This window comes from Eucyclogobius newberryi, unplaced genomic scaffold, assembly GCF_026437365.1.
Source record: "Eucyclogobius newberryi isolate DKJ021-1_F unplaced genomic scaffold, fEucNew1.0.hap1 SCAF_12, whole genome shotgun sequence".
Lineage (NCBI taxonomy): Eukaryota > Metazoa > Chordata > Actinopteri > Gobiiformes > Gobiidae > Eucyclogobius > Eucyclogobius newberryi.
In genome coordinates this window covers 16287406-16314557 of record NW_027315746.1, presented here as the reverse complement: position 1 = coordinate 16314557, position 27152 = coordinate 16287406, and the positions used below count along the sequence as shown (strand labels likewise).

The following is a 27152-nucleotide window of genomic DNA, read 5'->3' as shown; positions in this document are numbered from 1 at the left end:
ATCTTCTAACTTAAGATTCACTGACTCTGGTGTCCATATAGCTCGAAAGGCTGGGGACATTAAGCCTTCATTACCATAAGAACAAGTTGATACCGCTAGATTGTGTCTCCAGTTGCTCCCTGTAGGCCAATGTGGGAAACAAATGTCAGTACACCATAGACTTAAGCCTCGGGAACTACCTAAAGTACAAAAATTTAAAGCCAGCTCGGGACCCTGACTCATTAGAGGTCTGTGATACAATAGGAAAGTATGCTCGAGTTTGTTTGTCCAATGAGGAGTTTAATTATGTTTTTACAGCACCGATCTGACCATAGTATTGGTTTATGCCTCACTGATCTGCCTAGATTGAAGTCATTGCGAAAAATAATCCACATCAAAGGCACTGCGATGGTGTTTTTGGACATAAAGCTCCTTAGATTGGTGTCGCTGGTGAAAAGATGGAAGATTTCACTCCATATTCATTCATTCACGCATGCCCTTTAACGGCTCACAAAACAACCGCAGATACAATCAGCGCCGAAGTAAAACATTACGCTTTTACAAATGCCCACTACAACACACAACTGAAGATAATTACTATTTTACCAAGAGCTGTTGCACTGCCTCGCTGCTCAGTTCCCCATAGTTGAGCTGATATCAACATAGTAACCAATACAACAAAGTAAACTATTCTTTGTATCTTTGTCATTTCGCTTAGTCCTAAATCGTGTTGATATTCTGCTTTGGTTGTGTGCCCGGGCGACGCTCACCACACACAGACATTCAAAGAGTAAAGCGTGACTATCATATCAGGTCTAATTTTCTCCTCCATTCAGCCAGCACCCTCAGACACTGGCACCCAGACAGTCGAACAGGGCAAACAAACCGCAGACACGCTTTTTGTCCCTCTTCACTTTCCCTCCGTTTAAGTGTTACGGTGTCATTGTGGGGTGAATGGGCTTGTTTTCATGTGCCGTCCTTTAATAATTTAGCATGTCCAGATTAGTCTATTGCGGTAAAAGTGTGTCTCTGTAGCGATGTGCGTTGAGATGACTTGTAAATGATTGTAGTTTCTGGCATTAGAATTAGTCATGTAAAGATAAACAACTTGGTTTGTGTACATGTATTAAACGGCAAAGAGATAACTGTGAAGGATAAAAAACTCAGGAGCATTTAAATTAAAAGGATTCTCCAAGTACATGACCGTCTTCCTTAAAATGCCTTACTACAAGTAAGCCATGTTTAGCAACAATGAAATGAAAAGTATAATGGTGCATCTTGAATTTTGGTTCAAAATAGAAACTTAAGACAATTTTAGAAGTATTTTAATACCCCAGCAACTTCTGTTAACTTACCCCCACTTCAAAAACAAACTCTTTTTCCTCCCACCACCATAAACTCTAAAGTTGTTACAGTGGAATCTATCTCTCCGTGTAATTACAATGCGCTGCCAGCTCAACACCTGTCTTTCCCTCTGTCTGCCTTACTAGGATACAGAAGTGACATGCCTGAATATTTCTTCCATGTTGTTACATATTTAATAACCTCACATGCTCGCATACAGCTCCTTCATTATTCACGTGCACACAAGCTTCATGTTTAGGGTCGTGAGAGGAGGTGTCACCTTGGTTCCATCAGACAAGAGTGATCAGTAAAATCCTTGACACTGAAACTGCTGGAAGTATAACTGATGTGAATGTATGCGAATGTAGGCAGCTGTAAGCTGTAAGTGTAGCAGCTGAAGTAAGTGGTCACATTGCAGTAGTCAAAGGTGTATTAAATATAGGTTTAGCACATGATCACAATTCATAAATATGAATTCATAAATTTATAAATGAATATATGTGAATATTAATGATTTGTAAAAGGGTTTATGGGCACTGGGGACAAGCTACATGGATTTAAAAATCAGGTACCTCAGCTTTAAGATGACAAATGTTATTCCACAGAATTCATAATGTTTCATTTCATATGTTATATGGGCTTTTATAAAGCCATGCTACGTTACTGTTAAAAATATCTCTAGAAGTTATTCGGATACTATTGACGATATTTCATATGGTTACAGAAAACTTCTTGATGAAAATTATGTCATAATAGTATTTTATAATACACTATATAATATACAATATAAACACTATTATATACTAGAAAAAACATCGTCAATATTGTGCATTTCAGATCATAATAAATGATATTCAAAGCCAGAGTGGTTAATGTCTTAGTGGTCAGAAACATACAGTCATTAGTGTTGGCTCAGTTGTTTGTGATCCACTAATTGGAGCCACTGAGGCGCTGGTCTTAAGTCACTTCAGGAGTACGATCTTAAGCGCTACAACAGACACATGCACTGATGTGTGTGTACTCAGAGCTTTTATCATTAGGGTGAGTGTGAGGAGAGCTCATTTCCCATTCAGGACAGCCTGACTGATACTCTGTAACCCTACTCAGCTGAATGGCCAGGGACTGCTTTAAGAGCCAACCACACAAGTCGAGGCCATTTCTCATAGTGACTTCATAAAAGTCCGTACCCCCCGTATCCCCATGCAGACCCCCGACTACCCCGCTCTGTTCAGGCTTTAACTAATGTCTTTTCCCAAACCATGATGTCACTCACAGGTGCAAGCATGTCTTTAAATGTGTAAGTGCAGTAAAAGAATGAAGGAACTTACCTATTGACGGGATGAAGTTGTAAAGATGAAAGACACCACATGCAAAAGAGAAAAAAAAGAAGATATTATTATACACATCAAAGAGTATGGTAATTAATTTACTATAGAGCCAGTATTCCAGCCAAAACCCTAGTTATATGGGGGGGGGATATTTAAGATGAGTACAGCTGTGTGCAAAGAGTAAATCTTAGCAAAGATTATTTTTTTCCATACATTTTCCTACAAAACACACATTCTTTCCATTGCACACTCAAAGTATTCTATAAAATCACAAAGAAATAATAATTTGAAGTAGATTTGCCAACTTCTGGTTCGTTCACAAGGATGCAAAAGCAGTGATACGCCAACTCCTATTACGCCTGTGCAGCCTGTCTTTGTCGAGTACTCTCACACACTTTATAGACTGTAGAAATGGAGATCGAGCCAGCTTACCGCTATGACAGAAATATAGCCCTCCTGACTATTGTGACTGTGCATTGCCTATTACTTATAAGAACAAATACTGATATACAACAGCGACTCCAATTGCAGAGAAGATAAACTATAAATGATTTTCAATGTAGTGAAGCCGGCAGAAGCAGTGTGTGAAGAACCGTACAACATGTGCACCGGAGCCCACCACTAGGTAACTGCTCCTGGTAGACCAATAAAAAACAAATGCTAGATGGAGCAATATAAAGTTAGGGGAAAAAAGGAAAAAGCGGCAAACCACTCATCAGAAATATGATCAAGTCTACTCCGGAGGGGGGCTGCGCAGGGCCAGTCATTAGCGCATAATGGGAGGTGAGGGTGCGATGGTGGGGTAGGCGCGGTGATAGAGGTAGGCGGGAGCTTGTGGGCGATGTGGCATTTGTGTTCCATGTGGAGGGTGAGGCCTTGTTGTGGTTTGAGCTGTGGAGGCCACCTCCAGCTAACAGCTCCTGGTAGACCTATAAATTTACCTTCATAAACAGGGGAGACGCAAGGAGGAGAGGAAGAGAGAGGAGGGGTGGAGGGGAAGAGAGTATGTAGGAATTGTAGAAGGAATACTAGGGAAGACTGACAATTAAAACTATATTATTATATTGTTGTGTTTTTTTCTCTCCCTTAGCATCCATGGATTGAGACCTACTGTGTATTTCTAAGGGGGAATACTTGCCAACTGTTACCAACAAACATATATATTGATTATTATCCAGTTTAAATGCAGGAATGAGGACATATTTATCATCTGGTATCTTAAAATAGTCAAAAGTCAGGGCTTATAGCGCAAAAAAGCCCAAAGTGAATTCCCAATTTGCCTAAAATGTACCTTGTTTAAGGCCAATGGCTTCTGAAAAAAGACTTTATCCTTTGAAAAAAATGAATGCATTAATTGACAACTGTTTCATTTTATATGCCTCACTATAACAGTAGAAAACAAACAACTTAAAAATATATTGAGAATCAGGTGCATCCTTGTCAGTGCCTCCATAGACCACCTTGTTAAAACGAAGTAAGTTGAAAAGCCGGCAGTCAAAACCTTCGTGACCAGGCTGGTTTGATCATTAGCAGCGGCTCTACGACTCATTGGAGTGACAGGCCTCCGAGGGGTAACCCACGGCAACCCCGACCCCCCACCCATGTCCCGTCCCGCCTAGGCCTTCCTTGGGACGTCTTCATCCTGCTCTTTTCCCCCTTAGCCAATCACTTCCCCAGATGGCGGCGGGTCATCCAGGAAGTAGGAAGTAGGGGTCGACCAATGGAAAAGCTGGATCGGACCTTTCCCGTTGACCCGTGACGCCTTCCTTTCACAAAAACAGACGCAACCTGTCCTGGATCTATAGCGAGGGGGGCAAGAGAGTCCAGCTGCGTACCACCAAAGTAGACAAAGACATTGCTGATGGTGTATCGCTCTCCTGTACCAACATGACACAGAAAGATTAAATGTGCAGCTAATGGATGAGTGATGTTGGATTTGATGAACAATGCAATTTTACAATCAAATCCATACCTATAAGACATATTGAAATAAAGATCTGGGAAATCAAGTCAGACAGGTGCCGTAAAACATTGCGTGCCTTCTACAAATGGGGCCAAACTGAGGCGTAAATTTCTCCAAATTGTTTTCCCTTGCATCCCGCCCTCCATCCATCATGGACCTAACCACGTAGCTGTCTAAAGCAGAGGATGACTCACTACCCCAAGATTTATGTCATGCCGTCTTCAAAAGTTGATATTGTCTGTTTGATGTTGTACCTTTGCTGCTCTTGTGTTTCCAAACGTGTGTGTCTGGAGTTTTGTGACTTCAAGAGCAGCTGGAAACTTTGCATGGAGGTGCGCCACCCGCTTAAGCTTCCAGTATTGGTTTTACTGTTAAAACAATCATCCTGGGACACGCTAATAAGCAGAAGTGTATATTTACCAATACTTCAAATAACACTGTCTGAGCTAAATGTATTCAATAAAATAATCATAAGCAGTACCAAACCAAACAGAACTGTCATCTCAGAAAGACTTACCCCTAATAGTGAGTAAAACTTTTATACAAAATAATAATTTGTTTTTAAAATTATAGCGAATAGCGAATACCTGCTTTACTTCCCAGTTCTGGCTACAATACACAACATTTTATCTTGCATTTTGATGTAGAATCTTCTCTTGTGAGCCAGTGCACCCGTGGGTGCTCTGAATGATTTGACAGCGCTGGGGACAGAGATGTGTCTTCAATGATCTTTGGCTCTTTTTGCATCATTCCTGCTTTCTTCTGTCTCTTCACTTTACCCAGAATGCTTTGAGGCGCCGTCATGCCGCCTTTGAACCGAGATCAGAGGAAGCATTTTGGCTGGCGTACTATATTCAGCCGGTGCGCCTCATTCAGTTACTATTGGTGTTTTGATAGCCGGTCCCTTTTGGTCTATATTGTATGTAAAGGCAATGGGGAAAAAGTCTGCCTTGGAGATTGAATGTCTTTTGCCAATTCCTGTCACATAAAATGCAGATGATTTTAGTATAATAAAAAAAACAAATATGGTGAAATATTTTTTTTGTGTGGTTTGGAAAACTTCTGAAGTAGGAAACAGAGAGAAAAAAGTTGAATTTAAGATGTCCTTTTATGTAACATTTCGAGTACCAAAACAAACTATTGATTGAAAGAAAGCTATTGTTTATTTATTCTTTATATTCCATTTAAATTATGTTAACATTGTGACCCTGTCTAAACTACAGAGTCTTTAATATTTGCCTGGTCTTGTTTCTGTTAAATAAGAGCACAGGAAAACCAGCTGGGAGGGGACATGCTTAACTGCTACCTTTTACACCTGTCAGGAACCAACTCGAGTGTGTTTCGACAATATTTATATGTGACACGCACAAAGAAAAGCAGGGAAACAGGCAGAAAACAGGCACTTCAACAACCTGGCTGCAATTTTGTGTAAATTTCTCCTTAAAGAAACCTTCTTTCTCTGACTCACACACACATGGAGCTATCATATAGTTGCTGTCAAAGCCACTGCCAATTATGACCATTAGGAGTCCCATCATGTCACTAGCTGTCCCCGCGCCCCCTCCCTGCCCCCCTGCGCCCCTCCCTCACACGGACCAGACCCTATAATCTAATCTCACTTTGCTCTGTTCACACAAACACACACAAGCTCACGATTGTGCCGTTTTATCGGCTGCTTCTCTCTCCAGAGCAATCTTTTTAGACAGAAGCAAATGGATGTCTTTTCTGCGACAGAAAAAAAAAAGTTTGCATCGGAAGCAGCGTGGCAGTGAAAATAAGTCTCCTCTTTCAATTTATTAAAAGTAGCTTTCAATCAAAAGAAAATAGCTTACTAATTGTAATACTCAAACTTTAGTGCATATTGCCATCTTTAATGGTAATTTTTCAGTTCCTTTCCCTTGAATTTCCCTCTTCAGGGTGGACTCACATAAATGTGTGTGTGAACAGGAAGTTATTAGCCCCACAGCCAGCGGCTAGACAGTCGTTAGACCACCTGTTTGAGTTAACAGGTAGTTCCTACTTTATGAGTGCTAAGTAGACTGTTTCCTTTTGGAGTGGGACACTTTGTGAGAGCAGGACTTTTCTAAAGAGTTCATTCAGTCTGTGTTATGTGTTAATGTGAATGAACGGTTGCATAGTAACCACTGTAAACTCTGCCGGTGGCTACTCAAGGGCCAAAACCCTTGAGTGGGTTTTATCTGTGAAACTAGACTTTCCACCGATTAAATTATGCACAAAAAAGTACTAGGTTCAAGATTCTGGATAAATATTAGGCCCATCACAATAACACCATTTGAAGTACAATATATTATTATAATGTACAGTCATATTGAAACTTACTTATTCTAAATATACAATATAGTGATATATCTCAAAACATGAGCTGCAACAAAAACAAAGTCAAATCAAACACTTGCGTCATTATAGTTAGTCAAGAAGTTACTAATTTCAATCTCTAAAACTCATACATACATGAAAATAACAACAAAAATCCCACTAGTGCAAAGAAGCTGCAAAAATATATTTCCAGACATTATTTATTGACAGAAAGGGCGATATCGTAATTACTGTGACAGGTTTAATAATACCTCGAGAAGTATACCAGGATACTATTATGTGCTCTCAGAGGTACTCCTGACCAAGATCGTTGTTCAAGTCTTGCAAACAGGTCTATTAGAACTACTGCTACAACTACTACAGTACTATTACTCATACAAGATAAGATATTCCTTTATTGTCCCACATGGGGAAATTTCATTGGTGCAACGCAGGTAGATACAAAGGTAGATACAGAAGAACAGATCACTTATAGGAAGTCTGAAAAACACTTTCAGTAGAAGATCTCCTATAAATAAATAAATAAATAAATACCATTGCATGTGATCCCGACAGTAATTGCACATGAATATGTGTCACGACAGCACATAGATTGCACATGAATTTCACAGTAATTGCACATGAATTCCAACAGCAATTGCACATATGACAGAATTGCACATCAGTATTAGGTTAGGTCAGTATTGCGAGTGTTCAGTACTAACAGTTTTTGTTATAAAGTCTGACAGCAGCAGGAAGGAAAGACCTACGGAACCTTTCCTTCACACATCGAGGGTGGATCAGTCTCTCACTGAAGCTGCTCTCCAGAGCGGAGAGAGTGTCCTGCAAGGGGTGGCACTCATGGTCCAGCATAGATGTGAATCTGGCCAGGACCCTTCTGTCCCCCACCTCCTGCACCGAGTCCAGAGCACAGCCCAGGACGGAGCTGGACTTCTTGATGACTCTGTCCAGCCTCTTCCTCTCCCTCTCTGTGATGCTGCTGCTCCAGCAGGCCACACCATACAGGAGGGCCGATGCCACCACAGAGTCGTAGAAGGTCTTCAGGAGTGGCCCTGTCACTCCAAAAGACCTGAGTCTCCTCAGGAGGTAGAGCCGACTCTGGCTCTTCCTGTACAGTGCGTCTGTGTTATGAGTCCAGTCCAGTTTGTGGTTCAGATGAACACCCAGGTACTTGTATGAGTCCACTCTCTCAATGTCCCGTCCCTGGATGTTCACTGGTGAGGGGGCAGTGGGGTGGCGTCTGCGGAAATCCACCACCATCTCCTTGGTCTTCCCCGCGTTGATGAGGAGGTGGTTCCGCTGACACCAGTCCACAAAGTCCTGCGCCAGTCCTCTGTACTCCGTATCATCGTCGTCCGTGATGAGTCCGATGATGGCAGAGTCGTCAGAGAATAAGATAAAAAAGATAAAAGAGAAAAAGATAGTAGCAAAGACCAAAGCAAGTGGCCCATTAGATGCTACTGGTAGATACTTTTGATATATGAGTCTATTGTTGTAAGATATTTCCAAACCCCTCGACAGGCGAGCGTCTCCGTCCTTCCCTCCGAGCTCGGCCACAGCTCTAACTGGGCACGGAGGCTTTCTGGAGCATTCACTGCTGCCCCACGGAGCACCGCTGATCTCTCAAGCCGACAGAGCAGGACTCACTGGGGTCACTGCAACATTTAATTGGGTCCCAGAACTATCTATGAAAGGAGGCCACACCGAGATCTGAGTGAACGTTGGTTAAATGTCTTTCGAAGGCACAGACTCCACAACCGTAGGGGTATTTCTATTATGAAGGCATCAAAAGTATCATGTTTAAGTGCCGTAGTGTGGGGTAATAGCAGCAGACACTATTGGACATACAGGTGCAGCCCCCCCATAGAGAGTGTCATTAGACCTATCAGGGGCACTCTGCCAGGATTAGGCCGCTTTTAGAAACACACACAGCCGGTCACAGCTCCCCATCCACGCGCCGCTGGACACCAAATCTCTGCTTCTGTGTGAGTGCCGGACCACGTGCCACTATGCGCATCCTGCTGTGAGTTGTGAGCATAGATATCAGTGCACCGCTGAGTCCTTTATACAGATAATCCATCACACACACACTCGTGGACGCTGTAAAGGAGCAGCGCAATTACTGTAACGATACAGATATGCTTCATGTTTCATTGTTAGAAAGCCAATCGTGTTTGGATTTGCCAGCTCTTAAAAAGGGCTTCTTAGGTGAATATTCTTGTGAAGTTGTATAGGTATTGCAAGTAAACTTTGTGTTGCCCTAGCCCATTTTGTGTGTGTAATATATGCTGTCTTTTGTACATGGGAAGAGTTCAGAAATAAGTAAAAAGCAGTTCAATTGTGCAAGTATATTTTTTGTCGACCAATGTCAGGAAGACTGATCATGGTCATCTCTGAACCTACACAACACTGAAACATACAGAAAACTAGATGTACGGTTGTGGTCAAACATTTCGTCACTTCTGTAAAAGGACTGCAGCGGGTCACAAAGCCAGTGAGTGTCTGTAACGGCGCACAGATGGTTCTTTAAATACAGGAGTGGGCTCAGACAGCCAACACATGTGCTGACAGTCTGTCCATCTTCACCCGAACCCCTCCTTGTCCCAGCCCCTGTGATGCTCCTCCACACACCCAGCAATGGAGATGAGTAAAAGTTGGACGGATGTTGACGTAGGTGGATGTAAATGCACCCAGTTTGTTAGTCTGGATCGACACAAAGGAACTTGATGTGTGTGGTGTTTTCTAAAGCCTTGTGTGGGTGCAGCGGGGGTAGCGGTGACAATACAACAGTTTGGTGGGTTGGGTGCATTAAGCTCTCTTGTAGGAAGACCAGAGTCACTGAGCCAAGGGGCTGGTCATTTGGCTGTTTTCAGTGAGGGGTAAAAAGGCAGCAGGAGGAGGGGGTTGGGGTAAGGCAAGGGTGCATTGGGGTAGTTCTCGCTCGGGACAATCTCTACCTCCTCCTCCCCTCTCTGGCCATTCTTCAGCCCCTCCACTGGCCCTTTCTTCAGGGTTAATACAGCCTGCAATGGAGGCTGGGATGTGGTGCAGTCCATGGTGGCGTGGAATGATCTAATGCTAAACTAGACTCAAAGATGTGTGTTCTAAGAAAGAACTGTGAGTCCACAGTTAGTTAGTTTGTGAGTCCCTATCTGAGGGTCTAAGTTTGCATTCTGACATTTATACTTCACCCAAAACTTACATTTCTAATTTCATCATCAAAAGACTTCACATAATAAGAAGCTTTGGTAAATGTTGAGATTTTAAATTGCAAATGATATCCACAAACTTAGAGATTGCTCATTTTTCTGGGCAAATGTCTAGAACAAAGACAATGCGGCAGTAGAGAGAGGGAAGAGAGGCAGAGAAAAGGGATAAAAGCTGTCTCCACTTTAAAGTGGATTAAAGGCACACAGTGCTAAAACAATGGGAGGTGAAAAATCAAATTAGGCCTCCTGAAACATCAAACAACCAGGACCAGGAACAGCTAAGCTTCCTCTGTGGCTAATCTGTGGACTCAATGGGAATGATACACACTGCTTCACCAACTGCTTCTCATATGCACTTACCCCTTTTTAAGATTAAGACATTCATACAGTAGCAGTAGTTATAGTTGTGGATAAAACAACTTTGTCCTACTTAACTTTCACCTCTGAGTGTGTGGCCTACTGCATTCAAATAGTTATAGTATGTATTGTAGTAGAAAAAGTACTATGTTTGTGTTCGGCGGCCTATAACTTAAACCAACAATAAAGTATTTCTGTGTTTTTCTTGTTGAGTTTCCATCTTACATCTTCATGTTTTTCTTGTGGTTTTGTTCTGCTCTCCTGTTGTGTCCGTCTCTCTTTTTGTAACTTTTACTGTGAATATTGCACACTGTATAAGCTGCAGTATGGTGCCTTCTTCTCATCTCCCTCAGTCAGGATCCCCTCACCTCCCCCATGATCAAACTACACATGCTGTAACATACAGGTACATGAAAAGAAGTTTGGCTGGACACAACTTCCAAGACAATGCCCCTACCCACGCTCATCCTCTGTTGTTTCAAACTTTCCTCGCAAACTCCCGCCTTTTAAACGCCTTTCCCACAACGCTCATAGATCTGACTATCTACATGCGGACATGTCCAGGCCTTAACTATAGCCTCACTAAAATGACTTTCTCTCCCTCTACACCTCCCACTGTTCCCAGTAAAGGAGAAGAATGCCCCAGCAGCGAAGCATGTTCCATTGTTCACGCTCTGCCTCCAATTTGCTCTCCACATTCTGCGGCCTGGCCCGAGACGTTACGCCGGCTTAAGGGACAAATCGCACACACAAAAAAGCCAAAGACGGCGGTAGAAGAGAGTAGAGGGGAGAGAGGGAGGGGTGCAGGAGATATGGAGAGTGTTGCGAAGGGGAAGGGGGGCTAACCCTCTTCACAGCAATGCAATTATGGTGCGCATTTGAAGCTGGCAGGGTTTTTGTGGCAACCCCGATCGCTCTCTTTCTCTCTGTACTTTAGCGGCCGAAGGTAATAGCCATAGCCGCTGCAATTTCTACGGTACATGACATTAACATGGTAGCGTGTCGCCGACAAAGGGCAGCATTCAAAGGGACTTAGAAAAGAGCCGCGGTTTCGCCTGGTTAAGTAGGCCTCAACCTGCCAAGAAGGCAAGACAGGCAGACAGCTAGTGTGTTTATTACCCCAGCCACCTACGGAGAGTAGAGGTGTCTATCCCCTTTACCTCTGCGGTGGAAGTATAAATATGCTTTGCGCTATTGTGGGGGATACACACAGAACACTAGATGTTAAAAATAACAACTTAAAAAACTTCATTCTTTTGTAAGCAAAGAGCTAAAGTTTTTTATTGTCTTTGCTTTCAAGTTGTACAACACATTTTGTAGTTTAGGTGAATGGTCAGTCTCGTTATTGGCCCAATAATTTGGAAGGCATTTACTCCACAACTAGTTTAAGTAATTATAGCGTCTCACTGTAACAACGGTCTATGTTTTAGCACTTTTGGGGCACAATGCAATCAATTACTTGCAACTGTCACAAAACACAGTCAAATATGTATCACTAAACTTGGAAATGGATATACTTTTTGTCTTTTGGATTGTACAGTTAAGTCTAACTATACACTTACCGTAATCATTTTTAATCCAGTATGAATAGCAACAGGACAATTGCCTTGGCTACAGCTGTGTGACTGGGCGAAACCTAACCCAACATGTACAAAAGAATGTGTAACAATAAAACAAGACTTCACTAGGAATGGGCTCTAGTTACACTTTACATACAAGTAAAATTCATCATATGACTTGACCAGGAGGACCACCAAGTCGGACAGCTGCCCTCTCCAGTGGCATAAGCAGAAAGCTAATACATGTTATAGCAGTGATTATATGCATGCATGTGGGTGAGAGGCAGCTGGGGTTTTATCATTTCCAAACAGTAGCAATGATTTTTCTCATCTAAGTGTTCCCCTGACTAATTTGAGTGGCCATGTGTTTGTGTTAAGGCCATATTTTAAGGAGGCTTTAGGATGAGATTACATTGAGGATATTGCAATGGTGCATGATGATGCAGATGTGTTAGATAGGTTTAGGGTTACAGAACAATTCAACAAGGGGTCACACTGCAGGCATTCTCTAAATGTTATGACAGAGTGTGCGCCAAATATATTATAATGTGCAAATCCATGATACACACTGATTTGAAGGAATTTGAGAGCACCAATTCCATATATAACATATTTGGATTTAAATTGTGTAGTTTATATTAACAAGGGAGGTTGAAACCAATGAAAAGCACCCACTCAACTCAAAGGATAGGGGTAAATGCTTTATCTGTTTAGCTGCATAAACCTCAAAAGTCAAAGATCTCAAGGCACTATTCTTATTCTGCATTGGTTCATATTGTGCTCAGAATTGCAACTGATTCATGAATCCCTTATTCTACAAAAGAAAAAGCAGAGATACTAAAACAAAACAAAAAATAAAAGAAAACGTTTTCTGTTTTGCGAAATTTCAGTTGTGTTTGCACTGGTAATTGTATATTTTCAGCCCAGTAAGCAGAGGGTGAGTGCGTGGCAGATGAGCAGAAGGCAGAGAGAGTCAGCGGCCGTGGGTCCAACACAAAAGACAAAGTTGCGCAGCACAAAGAAAGAATAAAAACGCAGAAACTAAACGGCTGCGTGGACACAGAGCGGCGGGACGGGGGCGGGGTCGAAAGGCGAAGGGTAAACTCCCACATTCAAGCCCCGGTCCCATTCAAAAGACCATCTGTGGCTCAAAATGGATGTGTGTTCAAAAACATTCTCACTTTTTTTGTTCTGGAGCGTCCTGAACGGGTGGAGCAGAAGAGGGAGGGGTTAGAGGAGGCGGAGAGCGTGGCAGGCGTGAAAAGTCCAGCGCCTACGTCCCATCACTTCCCATTGGAAAAAGAAGACCGTAAACAAATAAATGAGATACGTGCGCATGTGTGTGTTGGAGGGCCCCTTATTAAAACAGGTCCTACGACACAAGCTGAATTACACGGGGCGAGCAGGACGGACACAGCCATTTTAGGGACAAAAACAGCTTGAAATGAGACACACAAGTAGGACAAGCGTTTAGAGCCCTGTTAGGAAATCCACCATGTCCCACTTGGGTCAAAACACACAATCAATGCTTTTAGTGTCATATTAACAGATAACAGATTTCTATCATGAGATCACAAACATATGCTAGAGTTATTTCTCAGCAAATGCAAACTGATTCCATATGGATTTGAGCTGGCAAATAAAACAAATCTCTGTAAAATACTGAGAAGAATACGTTAAATTAATAAAAACTATAAATTAGAGGAGACATTTTGTGTTTTTTTTTTTTTTTTTCCCAGGTATTTAGTATTTACATAAGTACCTGAAAAACATAACATAAGTACCAGTAGATCAACATTTACATTTTGTTCATTGTAAATAACAATATTGATCTAAAATGATTTAATATTAGAAACAGGTCCATTGACTTCCTGTTTAAAACTGTAAATGATAAGTAGTGGCATTTCATCATAGTAACCAAGACGCTACGAGGCATTTTATAACTCTCCATGTATCACTCTGTGTTTTTGATTACTAAGTACAAGGATTTGGGCAGGGATAGGGGGGAGGTGAAAACAGGAATTTTCTGAGCCCTCAAACCTCAAGACAAGAAAGGATTACTCAAACATGTATGAATCAATCCAAATACAACTTTGAGTAAACTAATGAGAAGGAAACACTGATGCAAAAAGGTTAAAAACTCATTAAAGATGATTTTGCATAATGTGTCTCCTTTAATATATTTAAAAGCCTAAAATAAAAATATAAAATCCATTTCACAGCCATTAATTAAGCAGCTGCAGATGATCAAAAACAATGAAACCGATCCCACAAAGTTGGTGGCCATAGTTCTTTTGACAATTTGAAACTCTCTCAGCAGTTTGTACATGATTGAACCTATAATTAATATTTCATACATGTTTTCATATCAACATCCCTCCACCTCCGCTCCTCTGGGCTGTTGTCGCCCTCTCTCCAGATTGAGTGGCTCCCATTCATTCTCGCCCCCCTCCGTGTCAATTAATTAAGTGTGCGCTTTTCTTTAGCCATGCACGCCAATTAGCATGAGATAAATATGCATCAGACGAATTATCTTGTCTTGTCATTGGGCGCCCCTACACTCTGCGTCAGGATGTTAACGCTAATTTGCATCGTGAGTATTTTTAAATGCGTGTTAATTAGGAGCAGGTATTAGAGCTGCACCTTGATGCGGGACCCGGTGAAACGTGTTCAAGTGCTTTCACAGCCTATGGGAACATGACACTGTGTGATTAAAGGCTATAAATGAGGCGCTGCTGCTGCTGCTCGAGGGGAGCTTTATTTATCAAAAAGGATATGGCAGCTGTGGTATGGAGCCTTAAACAAGTGACAACAAAGACAAACACATCACATTAATCAAAAGATGCTTTTAGCTGAATGTTGACTTATGTATACATACAGTATATGAAATATATGTGAACTTTTTGGACGTTTCAGTCTTTTTTTATTGAGTTTAGATATATAACAACTATAAAACAGAAGTTGTTTCATTTTCGAATTAGGACTTTTTGGATATCTAAATACGTATTTTCTAATCAGATTACTATATAATATACAAGCTAATTCCTTTAACAAATTGAGGACTTTGTTAACGTTTTGCAACCAGTTACAGAAAAGACAGGTCATGTAAAAGTTTGTTTTAGATTGATTGTATATCAACAGAACAATTGCCATTACTTGATTAAAAAGCAATTTCTTCTTTCTTCAAAACACAAGTGTATCTTCAAATAACACAACCATACCATTAGTTTTGTTGTTTCTTCTTCAAAACTATTCTACTTACGAAGACAAGATGAATACTCTTTTATTCATACCATTACCAATCTGTAAAATGGCCTGTACAATGGATAATATAATTTTAGAGGACACCAATATGACAAAGTTGTCTGACTGTGCCCCATTGATTTGAGGTTTCGTCTTTGGCAGTTTAACGGCAGAAATAAGTGCCAGCCATAGACAAAAAAATTAAAGTGGTAATGTCCAGTGAGATGCCTTCTCTAAACTTCCTGCAAGATAATCAAATAATGGGCCCAGAAGTCGATTTCTCCTAATAGGCATCGGGGCAATTCAAACGATAGACTTCATAGCATTACATCACTCACGCAGCACTCTGACAAGCCATTTACCCACAATCAATTACCTCACTGGCCATAAAAACTAAACTAATGTCAAATATCACATATTTTAATCAACTTGGAGAAGGAGGAAAAGTATTGCTCTTCTCAAATATTTGGATCAAGGCCGGACGTTTGGGTGGCACGGCTTAATTAAATTAACGTGGGCCATATTTGATTTGTGCCCATTAAAATCTCTGCTCTTTATGGCGCGATTTCTAAAATGTATCGCAGGAGGTTAATGACTTGTAAGGAAGGAGCATGCAGGTTTTTTAATTACGTTTGGACAGTGTTTTATTGTCCTAAACTAAATCTACTAAAGTGATATTTCAACAGCTTGTGCAGAGAGCCGTCTGCCACTAAATCACATCCGGAGCTTCATCAAGGAGACATGACTTTATTCAGTCCGTACGTAAAAAAGTGAGGATGAGGTGAGAAGGTTGGAGGGAACTGTTCTCATCCCCTTTCGTAAAATACAAACTATGTTGAAATTCAACTTTTGATATAACGACTACTTCCATCCACTATAACAATTTTGCATGTGGAGCAACAGAATCAGAATCGGAAAAGTCTTATTGCCATTGCCAAATCACAGTCGATCCATTAAACTTGCTTTTGTTTCTACCCCAAATGTATACTTTGGAGGAAATATTAGTTTTAGACACTTGAGCACAATGTTTTAGAGAGTTTTGCAACTTAAAATAAAGACCTGAAAGTACTACTAGTTTTGATCGGCCCTATTTGTTTCTATTCTACTTCTACAGTGTGGAAAGTGGGAGAAAGGGACTGACATTTAGCAAATAGACTTCCCTGTGGTTTTATAGGCCTTAAAGAGACAGAGAAACTGTGTGTGAAGTCAAATAAGAGGCAGGTGACGGTGCAGATGGTTTGTCCAGCACTAAATTCTGCCGCAAACAAAGAGTGAATGGCTGAGAAAGAAAGTGCAAAGTAGCTTCAGTGGGTGTGAATGTGTCCAGGACCCCTTGTTTTCTGACCCCGGCAACACTCTGTCGCAGATGACCTTTAGTCCCCTCCCCGAGGACCCCACAGCCGCGACTTGGAACCCCTCCACTGTTCCCTGTGTCTTACGCTCTCTATCAATTATCATTTGTCCAAACGGAGGACGCATTATGTGGCTCGACTTTAGGGGACGCACTCACTCAAAATGCTAATTCTCACTCCGCCATTTCTCTTGATGAGCTGGCTGTCACTGGATAGAGCGGCAGAACAAGTGAGTCAATGTGGAGAACTTGGGGCATTAGTTGGATCACACGGTGAAAAGATAGCAGACAATTCTAAAACGTTATTATCTCAGCAGGTTTAAAACGTCTTTGTCTTCGTTTCTACGCACAATGAAACGCCACAAAGAAGACGACAAGACAATGCAGACAAAACAGAATGTGCAATTCACAACTTAGACATTTACGTACTCGGGTAAAACTCATTCACACGCTTAAAATGTGATAGTTTTACCTCTTTTTTAAAGTCTTTTGTAAATGTTCAAACGTACAAGCTGCTGCCTTTGCTACTTTACAGACTTGCAAGGAATATGTAGGTTTTTTTCCCCCAACTCCAAGACCACTAGTCAGACTGGCAACAACAATTAGACCCCCAACTTAGCAATAAAATACACTTAACTCTTCAAACTACTCTGTTCTATAAATTACAGAGATTTAACGTTTTTTCTGATGCTATTTCCTTCCAGCACAAGGAGACGGGAGGTGGACAGGCCAGAGGGGACGGGTCATTTTGAGTGTGTTTGGGTGAATAGGGCTGTGTGATAGGCGCTGAATGCCACCACCCAGTAGGCCGTGAAATCAGAAACCCTGGCCAACAAGACAGCCACCCGCGCTCGGGCCGTCGCCCCCCGTGTGTGGTACAGGGTGCTCCAGGGAACAGGCAATCATGCGTCCTATCTCCTCTGCCTCCTCCCACTGTCTCCTGTCCAGCCATGCAGTGACCTCAAGATCTCTCTCCCTGTGGCCTCAGGGGAAATTGAAGACCTACTGTAAATGCGGCTGTTTATAATAAAGTCGAATCTAAAACATTTTATAATATTGTGGTTTTGGTCTTTATACTTGGTTTACACATTTTACTTTGAAATTAATTGCAGAAGTAGTAGTTTTGGAGGCAGTAGTATAATCGGACTTCATGTTAAAATTGAGAAATTTCACAGATTTAGGACCAAATCGGAGATTTAGGTTGGACAATATATGCCATAATTTAATTTCCTTTGTTGCCATTTTTCTGCATTCTTTCTCTGGTTGAGATCTGTTTTTTGTGTGAGTTTTTTTGTTCGGTTTTATATATTTCAAAACAGGGAAAAGACGAAAAGTAAAGTTGGATAAAATAACTTTAATTTTCATTGGGCATTTGTTGATAAGTTTATTTCAAACTGTAAAGTACAATAATTCCATAGAAACTCAAGATGGGAAACCATGAACGTAAAGGACAGAAAAAAGTACAGAAGTTTGACGATCCATTAAAATATCACAGTAAACTTAACACAGATTCTGAGTAATTTGATGATATCTGTTCAGAGAAAGCAAGGCCCATATAAAATTCAAAGTATCTCTATTCAAGCTACTTCTTCAACATTGATTTGCTCAAAGGAATCGGCTCTTTCTTGAATGTAAACCTTTCGTTCTCTTCGGTAACAAAAACGTCCCGCTCCCCTCCTCATCTCCTCCTCGTCTCGGATAGGCCTGATTACCATGCTGCCTGTGACTTTTCCCCTCTTGTTTCACTCTCACTCTTTCTAAAGGGTACTTAATAAAATTCGGAGTCTGCTCCTGGTCCGTCTGTATGTGTGTGTGAGTGAGGCAGAGAGACTTTTTGTCCCTCTTCGGCTCTGAGCGGTACTTACTAAAATGGCAGGCCTTGTGACAAAAGGCTGGCACGTCGCATACACACAAACACACACATCATTTCCATTAGAGAAGGCTTTCACTGGGTCTTTAGTTCAGTCTCACTTCAATCTGCTAAAGTAGGCTTCGGACAGGCACAGCGAGATACTTGCAAAAGCATTTCAACATGCTCCTTTACTTTCTATACTATCATTTCATTTTTTGGGTTCCTTTAAAAGTGTTTTTAAAGGAACTGTGCTATACCTAAAGATACTGTATAACCTTTAGGTATCTGTACTTTTGAATTTGTGCCTGACCACACGGAAAACCGCAACAAGTCGGCGCAGACGAAACTGCGCAAAACAACTTTTACATTTGAAAGCAAGTATCTGTACTTTCTGCTTCACTAACTGGATTCAAAAGTACAAAGTCTTTATGATTTGAGACGTTTGTGTTGGCTGAGGGTTCTTCAGACAAGAGTTGGGCTTTGAGCAAAGAAAAAAATATATGAATAATGAATTTGAAACTGTTAAGAATCAATTTAGTCGCTTCTGTTGACCAAAAATCAGCAACATTCTTTATCACGATCACAACATTTGACTCTAAAATCTAAGTTGAATACTTTTGCTTCAAAGAACATTTTTATACGTGTACTTCAATCTTTTTCTATTGTTAATTTCGTATGTGTTACTTTTACTTGAGTGGTATTTTGCTTCTTGTCTGTGGACATTTACTTAAATAACCTTGGTCTTTAGCACTAAACATATGCCAAAACCATACAACATAACATGTAAAAAATAAAGTGTTTAATTTATCAAACATAGTTGCTTTGAAATATTTATTGAGGAAAATCAGTCAGGTGATTATTTGTTTCTTATCAGTTTTAGAAAAGCTAAGACAAACGTTTATTCTCCACAGGATTTATCCGTAACATCCAAATATGGGCTTTCTTCCTGCCGCAAGACTAATGGCTTTATGGCTTTCGTATTAATGAAACTCTTTCCTTCCGCGGCTGAGGAATTAATCAAAGCTGGAGGAGACAGCCGATATTAAAAGTTTAACTCGGGCTAAGTAATTCATTAGCCTCTCACAAAGCATTTGAAAAAGATCAACTCTTTTAAATGAAGATTTGTTGTTGCTCATACACTGCCTTGATCAGTGCATCACACAAGATGAACATTGTGGGAGCTGGAAAGTAGGCAAAAAGAGAGGATCTATCAGGGATTTAGTTCAAGTTTTAGTCAAGTCAAGTTTTAGTCATGTCTGTTTAAGGATAGTGCATCAGCATTTACCCCTTAACCCACCTGGAGTCAAAGGAAACAGCAGAGAAAGGAAGAAGATAGGTCACGTATACTGTATTGTAAGGGAATTTGTCTTTGATTTGACCTTCAAGACCGAAGGAAGTTTATGTTCCATCAGTACCTGGAGACATGTGAATGCATTCTAGTCCAGTCCAGTCAAATCCATGCATCTGTTGTAAGGAGTAATGTACCTTTGATGACATATATAACAAGATAACAAGAGCTGAGCTGGCGGTGTTTGACTGGCACGGGACAGAATGCTACTTTCCTCACAGGGCTTCTCAGAATTGTTGATCCAACCAACAGAAAGTTAGAAAATCAAACAATGAAACGTTCAGAAACAGTAGTCGTCACAGTGCAATGCCATGTCCAAAATATTGAGCTGTAAGGACCGCCTTATATGAAGGATTTTTACTTATTGGGTTTGTAGGAACCCCCCCAGATACTTTTTCTCTTGGTCAGCCTCTGTCAATCTCTCTGCGTGAGTGAGTGGCAGGTAGATTCCACCAGTGGCAGTGATCTGAAGCTTTAATAATATCTTCAAGGCAATACACGAACCATGATCAAATGAAAAATATGTGTTTATTTTGTTTTATCCGAGCATTTTGCCCACATCTAATCTTCATTTTTATGGGCGAAAGGACCAAAGGCTTCTATAATAGTCCAAATCTTTCTCGTTTTTGTCATTAGACTATCTCCTAACCATCGCTCCCTTCCTTCTCCATCTCATCCTCCCTGCAGACACCCTCCCCTCTCTCCCTCTCTCCCATTCTCTCCTCCTCACTCTCTCATCTTCCCCTCGCCTGTTAAATTATTCAGGGCCACTTCTGCAGCACGCTTGATTAAGTTTTCATTTCTGCAAATTACCATTTCGGAAACGCACGCCACCGCCGCCGCCGCCGCCGCTGAATCACACGGGCGATACAAGCCGCCTGACTGTTTACCTGCTGTTGTAGCGCGAGCAGCCGAGATAAACAAAGGCTGCGTAAACGATCGCATTATACCTTAATCATTTCTTTGTATTGTTGTGATCATTATGTATTGTAAACCACTTTGTCAACAAGTTTAATTCTCCAAATGTCGTTGCCTTTTCAATTGGAGTGCCGATTGCAAAGTGGAGGAGAGGTAACAAAAGTGATGAATAGATCTGAGCAGAGTTGTGGTGAAGTGAAGTCTCTAATCTACTGTACATATACTAGTGATGTGGCCTGATTGCACATGGAGTCAATAGGTCCCATTAGGAAGAACGACCAGAGTAGGACCAAACATTTCACGCCCAGTTAAATTCCTATTAGGCGATGTTACGTAATCACTTTTCAATCATTCAAAGGGTTCACGTTATGGTTGGAGATTATTGCCTACAATATAATACGAGAATATCAAGTATGTTGTCCTTAGAAAAAAACAAAAAGTTCTGATAAAAAAAACAACTTGCAGTGTAATGTTCCAAAAAAACTACAAAGTCAAATTGAAACTTCACTCATTTTAATAGTTCATTGTACAATACTCACCCACAACCAGAAAAAAGGTTGAAAATATACTGCTACCTAAAACATGTGGTACATAAGATGGCAAAAAATGTTCGTGTCACTGCCTGGGTCTTTCAATTTGACAATGTTCATTGTTTTGCTCAGAACACTCTAATCCAGGGATGTCCTAAATATGGCCCGGGGGCCAAATGCTTAATTGGCCCAAACTACAAATGTTTTACTTTTTACAGTAAAATTTGAAAAAATCTGCTATAATAACCTACATAACAAACATTTTGATGAGATACAGACCTAATATTAATGTTCCAAGCCTTATTAAAGGTGTGGATCAAAACTACATCAAATGCAACATTTCCAATGATTCACTTTATTGTCATCATCTGTGGCCCTCAGTGCTGTAGGTGTGGGCAAATTGTACAGGCACACTTGGCAGTATCTGAAAGCACTGAAAGTGTTCCCTGGCAGTGGTTGAAAATAAAGACCCTGAGCTAATGCTTGTACTTTTCTCCCAACACTAACATACATCATCAGATATTATCTGATGAGATTGAGAAATGCCACTTCTTCAACTGGATTGTCTCAGTGCCTTAAAAAAAAAAAAATCCCCAGTCTTCACACCCAGAGGAGTCCAGCTACCTGCCAGGCGTCCTGCACGCTCAACAGCCCATCATGACAATGATCAGCACCTCAGGTCCGTGCTCCGCGGCGACAAAGAACCAGTTAGGGAAATGACTGTGGTTTGAAACATGTGTTTAAGCCAACAGGAGGTTTGCATGAATTTTACCAACCTCTATGGACACAGTACTTTGAATGGTGTGGTTAAAGATGATAGAGGCGGTGGCCATGGCAGCGCTAATGCATGTGTTCAGTTTCTCTGTTGGCAAGCATGTTTTATGTGGAACATGACAGTCTGAAACCAAAGATAATCATTGAAATAGAAGAAAATATTGTCTGGATAATTAGCAAACACATTTGAAAACTCTCACCGTTTCCTGTTTTGCATGGCCCCATTACTGCTACAATTGATTCCTGTGACAGATTTACGGTCAGGCATATGTAAGGACAGCTAATCAGGAGCGGGCCACAAAGGACCTGTATGTGACTACAAGATAAAGATAGCCATCAGCCCATAAAGGCGACACACGCACACACACACCTGTAGCTTGGCAGATAAGCCCGGGGCCTTCCGTGATCAAAACAACAGGTTGCGATTTAATGCTTTTGGTAACTGCGGCGAAACGTCTCTTCATTATTCGAGTGTGACTTATGCGGCTGATTTGTGTGGCCTCGCTGATCACAGCCATTCGTCACAGAGTCGCTACGTTTGTGTCATGTGCCTCTGCATCTGTGCGTATTGTTGCAAAGGTCTACATAACAGATTTACGGCCGCCTGGCTCGGTTCGACATCCAACACGGTTCTCCTGTAACGGCTGACAATGGACGCGGGATTAACAGTGCAGCCTCGGTGTCTCTGGCCTGCTCTCCTTCCCTTTCTGCTTGTTAAAGTCCACCTCCTAATTAGCGCGAGTGGAGCCGGCTGCTGTGCCACGCCGCTATCTCTGTCACACACGGACAAGAGGAGCGACACTTTCACTATGTGTCTGATGCATTATCTTTACTGCTCTTTTTGTTCTACATTCAAGGCAATTTGTGGCTATCCTTTTATGCTAAATAGGTTGAAAGTGTAACTGGCGTCCCGCTTGCTGTTAGGCAACATTCTAAATTGTAAATTCTTTGTCAGTGATTAGTGAGGAATGCTACTTTACAGATTAACCATCCTTTACAGCTTTAAATAGTGTGTGAACGTGTCATATGTTTATTACAGTATTTCCAACACACTGTAATGTTGATTTTACCTTGACTACATTTATTTCCTCCTCACAATGTCCATATTTACATGTGTAACTTTGCACCATTCGTACTCTATTGTGTTGAGACATAATCATGAATGGATATGAAATCGCATAGTAATAGTAGTAATTAGTATATTTGACATGTACAGTAAGTTTTTCACTGGTTTTTCCTTCTTTACTCAGATTTATCCTGGCTTGAGAATGGCTTTTGACTCTTTCTTTCCTCTATTGTCGATGGTTTATCCTATGCCTTATAATATAAACTTGTAATGTTTAAAAATATATAAGTATGCCTTTACTTTGGAACCGACCGAGTTCTATATAGACCAATGCTTTAATTAGTAATTTTGTGTGTTTCCTCAGAGTTTTACTGTGTGTTCTCGCCTCGCTCCGGCTTCCTCTCCCCTTCTGTCTGTCTGTGGGTGCCGGGGCCATAGATCTCTCTAACAGGCACTATCTGCAGCCCTAAGCCCTAATGAGGCATCATAAGGCGAACAGTTTGCAGCAGCGCCGCGCTCCTCTTTTATTTGCCAAACCATATCTCTTCCCGTGGCCCCCTCCCGACTGCCCTCTCCTCGTCTCTCAATTGCTCTATCAGTCTGCCCCTATCTCTCCTCTCCTCCGTCTCCTCGCTTGCCCCTCTATCCTTTTTCCCTTGTCGACTCGCAATTGTGTTTTATCTCCCTTCTCGTTCACCGGTTGAGCTTCTCCCCTCTCGCGCGGCCGTGGCAGTTTGAATCATATCTGGCCGTCTACATATGCTAAAGCCTGTGTAATTACAGCAGCTCTTAAATAAAGACACGCTCCTAAAGCTGTCGCCGCGAATCACGGCCAAACAAGGCAGGAGGGGCCTCGAGAGGCAACAAAGCTGTCATAGATAGCAATGGATTTATCACCGGCAGCAACGAGGGGGGACAGCACGGGAGGCAGAAATATATATTCCACATATATTCTCGGGCTCTGAGAGGCTGGAACCACCTACGAGAAAGTTTAATCTTGTCGGTATTCTGGGCCAAAATGGAGGGGAATAAATGAGAGAGGTGGAGACTTATGAATGAAACAAAGTAAATGTACAAAGGTGATCACTTGCTTCAAAGTAAGAAAAAAATCACGTGTTGGTATGTTCACCATGAATTGTGACACTAAGTTTCTATTCTATGACATTTTGGCTTGAGAAATTGTCTTTATGGATGTGATTTTATATAGTACCCTCAATGTTTGATGACTTGACACTGTATTTCTTGTCTTCCTATTGCTCGAGCTCGAAGGAGAAATTGTCTTTATTAAAACGTTGGAAAACATCAGTGCTTTGAAAATAATATTGGACATTTCACATGAATAAAAGCGTCCTTGTCGTATCAGTAATTGGCCTGTAGGATTTTGACGACCTCAACACTTACACATGATTTGCAGCGACATCCCTCTGACACACTTGACACCTGACTTCCTTTCTGTATGTCTTTTTATTTCCATTATCCCGTAATATTTTCTTATCCAGTCATCTCTCCGGGCGAGCCCCCCTGCAGCGCTGGCCTCCCCCCTGGTTCTGTCCGGACTCGTGTAATTCATCAGTGCGAGGCGCGGTGCAGATTGATCAGCCTCCAACGGCACAGAGCTGTGGGCTGCTGATGTGGCACCAACCTGCCCTGAATAGTGAACAGGATCCGACACCAGGGGAAAGTGGAGGGGACATTTTTTAAAACGTATTAATCGTCGCGCTAACCAGGGGCCTGAGTGGTTGAGACAGGCCCATCTACGGAGAGAGGGAGGAAGAGAGAGCGAGAGAGAGATTCCCCGAGATATTCACTTTGGAAAACCAGCCGCCGCACGCAAACATATACCAACAAGGGAGATACGAGGCAATTTATCACTAATCACTGCACTCCCTAACTTTGTATTCAGCGGGATTTCTTATGATTAATAGCTTTCCACAACAAACTTTATCCGCGCAAAAAAACTCTCTGCGTTGAGGGCTGAGTGCACGACAGTATTAGCAGACATAAACCACTCTGTAATTGTTCGGGTAGAAAATGGTGGATCAGGAACAAGATTATTTTGAGTGCGTTGTTAACTGGCTTTTCAGCACTCGTTTTCAATCGGGTCCTCGTGAATTGTGTCATTTTTTTTCATATTTTTGACAACGTGCGGCGATGTCAAGTTTTATATTGAATGCCAGTCATGACAAAGGACCACAGTTTATCTAGATTTTGGAAGAGGGATGTCACGATTTTGGTGTTATTGTGAAAAAGATGTTACAACTTTACGATTATTCACAAATATTAACAACGTGATCAAATAACGGTGAAATCCTTTGTTTTCTTTCATTCACATGAACTAAAATATTACTGTTATTTTAGTCTGTGACCAGATTTATACAGTCAAACTCTCTGAATGTGAAAGTAAAGATAATGCGACATAAACCGATAGTACGGTTAACTTTTTGGGAGTACAGATTCAATTCAGATGACTATATTTTGCTAATATATATTTTAAACTTTAAATTTATTGTTAACCTAACTTAAAACTACTTAATTATATTGAGACCCAAATAATCACGATTATCAACTAACCAAATAATCTTGACATTCCTTCTTGGGAGTGGCACGAATAGTACACACACCGGTTAACAGTAAATTCCAATACTTGTACTTTTATAATGTAATTCTAGAAGTTTCACAAATAAAATCTTATCAATGTACTTTCCCATAACAGTAACAAAAAAGTGAAGAAGACATTGTTAATGGGGATTTTGTTTGGGGAAAAGACGTATGTATCAAAAATAACTGCACATGCGTTTGTGGCAACTAAAACAAACACAAAAATATGACATGTCCTTTGTGTGAATGATATCAAGCTGTGGAAATAAATGACACAAGAAGCCATAAGGACAATATAAGTGGAGCGACAGGGGTTTGGTCAAAGGCAGTGGCAAGAGGAAGCAGAGGAAGCGGTGAACGCAGGCAGCGGAGAGAGGTGACAGGGCTTTGGGGACAGACACAGGCCATGAATAATTTATCCACACTTCTGATGGACAGATTAGGGGAAAAAATGAGCAGAGACCGGGCGACTGGCGTAGAGGAGGAGGAGGTGGAGGAGGAAGGGGGGGTGGAGATGGAGGATGAGGAAGCGCGATTGAAAGCGGAGGAAGGGGTGGTAGAAAATGACAAACAGAAAAAGAGGAAAGAGAAGGAGAAGAAAGCAAGTGAAGGGTGGAGGGGCCACACTGGAGCTCTTTGATCCTAACAAACCCCTCTCACCCTGACACCGCCGTGCCATCTGTGGCCCAGTGTGTGTGTGTGTGTGTGTGTGTGTGTGCGTGTGTGTGTGTGTGTGTGTGTGTGTGGGGAACAATACAGATCTATACAGTAAACATTCAGCAAAAACAACTACCAGGTTCAGTTCAAGGTTTTGTCTCATTTCAGATTAGAGGTGGGCATTGTATCAAAAGTTGGATAATATTGTGAATGCTGTTTTGAAGAAATGCAGAATTTTAATATTGAGAGTATTGAAACATGTAAGATGATGTTTCTGCACTTCCATTTTACAGAATTTTCACATTTGCCTGATAAATAAACCACAACAAATACTTTAAAGACATTTCTGTTGTATTGACATGATATCATCTGAATATCGTTGGTGGAAAACTCTCCAAAAAATATCCATGTATTAATTTTTGTCAATATCGCTCACCCTTTGTTCCGATGTGGTGTGAGTGTGTCAGTGTAAACGCAGTTAAAGTCAGATCATTCTGTTTTTACTGGGAGTTTTTGGTCATTGGAGCAGCAATTACAAGGTTTAGGAAGTCATCTTGAACGACAAACTACTTTGAAATATGCAAAACGTGGAGAAATGATAATTTCAGCATTTATTTTGTTCAAAAATGTGGACATAAGATTGAGCTTTGGCATTATCAAGTCCATAAGCCAAGAGCTATTTCAGTGTTCATTTACACTGACAAATATTTTTACATCGCATTGGTTAATTTGTCAACCC

General features: G+C 41.3%; 2 protein-coding genes across 6 annotated transcripts in view; both read right to left on the bottom strand.

The window, feature by feature from the left end:
* Positions 1–27152, bottom strand: part of tmem53 (transmembrane protein 53) — a 153097-nt gene that overhangs the window by 4160 nt on the left and 121785 nt on the right. The gene's annotated exons all lie outside the window — the stretch shown is intronic.
* Positions 1–27152, bottom strand: part of rnf220a (ring finger protein 220a) — a 135195-nt gene that overhangs the window by 82079 nt on the left and 25964 nt on the right. Inside the window, exon 1 of one of the 5 annotated variants that reach the window (XM_072440990.1) lies at positions 2652–2666. The exons of the other annotated variants lie outside the window; for them this stretch is intronic. The gene's annotated coding sequence lies outside the window, so the exon portion shown is untranslated. Of the gene's footprint in view, positions 1–2651; positions 2667–27152 lie in introns of those variants that run through there. 5 annotated transcript variants of the gene reach the window in all.